The sequence below is a fragment of the Notolepis coatsorum genome, assembly GCF_963971535.1.
Source record: "Notolepis coatsorum genome assembly, contig: SCAFFOLD_154, whole genome shotgun sequence".
Taxonomy (NCBI): domain Eukaryota; kingdom Metazoa; phylum Chordata; class Actinopteri; order Aulopiformes; family Paralepididae; genus Notolepis; species Notolepis coatsorum.
Window position 1 is genome coordinate 169,916 of NW_028170456.1, and position 2,124 is coordinate 172,039.

Here is a 2,124-nt window from a genome sequence, read left to right on the forward strand (position 1 = left end):
GAATGAACCAGTGGTTCTCAAACTACGGGTCGCGACCCAATGTGGGGTCGCGGGTAGGTGACAGTGCTTACTTGTACATTGGCAAGTAAAACATTGAACACATTCCAGGCCAACCCCGAGATATGCGCTGGTATATATCTCGGGTTTTAATCGATATTTCTTTTATTAGCTATATCCTTTCATTTTTCATCCATCCAGCCTGACGTTATCATTGGGAATAGGTCTGAGCGCGCAAAGGGCAAATACCGCCGCCTAACGCCTCCCGGATGGTATTGCACATCATTGGAATCCTTCTGGCTGGGGCTGTGCATCGATCTAAGAAGTCCGGTCCAGGTTTAACTTTTCGGGCATGCAGTATCGTTATAACAGATGTACTGGGGATACTGTGCACTAGACAATTCCGCACGGGGGAAATTGTGAAAGTGTGTGTGACGCCTGTGCACCGCCCGCCAACGGGAGAGGGTCTCTCGCAAGTCTCTATGACCAAAAAAAATACCTATTAAAAAACGTGTCCGTTTTTTAAAAATTTCGGGAAAAAAAAAATTCATGTAAATTTTTTTTTATAAAAAAGAACGTATTAAAAAACTTTTCTGAGTTTTAAAAATTTTTCTGACTTTTCCGAGTTTTTTTTATTTTTCTGACTTTTCCAAGTTTTAAAAAAATTTCGGACTTTTCCGAGTTGTTTAAATTTGTCAGGATTAAGGGGGTGTGGCCTAAGGGGGCGTGGTCTAAGGATCGGGGGAGTGGTCAACATCGACCAATGAAAGAGGATATCCCTACCGAGTCCAATGGCACAACCCACAAGTCTCGACGACAAACGGTTCAAGAGATACACTAAGGCGGTGTGGCCTAAGGGGGCGTGGTCTAAGGATCGGGGGAGTGGTCAACATCGACCAATGAAGAGGATATCCCTACCAAGTCCAATGGCACAACCCGCAAGTCTCTACGACAAACGGTTCAAGAGATACACTAAGGGGGTGTGGCCTAAGGGGACGTGGTCTAATGATCGGGGGAGTGGTCAACATCGACCAATGAAAGAGGATATCCCTACCGAGTACAATGGGTCAACATAGACCAATGAAAGAGCACATCCCTACTGAGTACAATGACACAACCCGCAAGACAGAGGGCGCTGTCAATCAATTCAGTACTGCTACACAGAGGGGCGATTAAGGGTTAACTCCATGAGATGTCATTGGCAGGTCAGCTGTAGCCATGAGCCATGAGCCATGAGCCACACACCTGTTACCACTAATTAGGCACGAATGACTTGCACTTTCGAACCAATGTATTTCAATGAGGGCAGATGCATGACGTCCTTCTCACGATGATTAAAAGCAAATGATAAGAGATGAAGCGTTGTCACGTTCACATGAGCACTCGAGGATCCCAATGACAATTGAGATGGCGCTGCTCCGACCGGCTGCCTTTCTGTTCGCTCCCTCGAGACTGTGCTTACTTTTGTTAATATTTATAGTTTTAAGAGTTTTGTCTGTACCAACAGTAGGTGCATTTAATGTGTATGACCGTCAGTCACTTATAGACATCGGATTACGGGAAACTTACCGATTGGATTACTCACTGGACCAGCTTTCCGAACCGCAACAATGGCCTGAGGAGATTCTCAGGAAAATGGGACCAGACCCTGATCCCAGGAACAAAGGAACCAGACGGCGTGGGAAGAGAGCTGGGATCCGTAACAGGCTGAGATCCAGACGCCACCGAACGCCATTACCCAGTATATTGCTAGCCAATGTACAATCAATTGACAATAAACTGGACGATATCCGAGCAAGGATTCAATACCAAAGAGACGTCAGAGACTGCAACGTTCTCTGCTTCACCGAGACGTGGCTGGCGCCGGACGTCCCAGACCACGCTATCCAACCGGCCGAACACTTCTTTATCCACCGCAAGGATCGTACAGCAGAGTCCGGCAAACAACGTGGAGGAGGTATCGCCTTCATGTTTAACAACAATTGGAGCGATCCAACTAACGTGAAGGAATTATCCAACCACTGCTGCCCAGACCTGGAATATATAACCATCAAGTGTTGTCCTTTCTTCCTCCCGAGGGAGTTAACGGCGATCATCCTTGTAGGAGTGTATATTCCACCGCAAGCC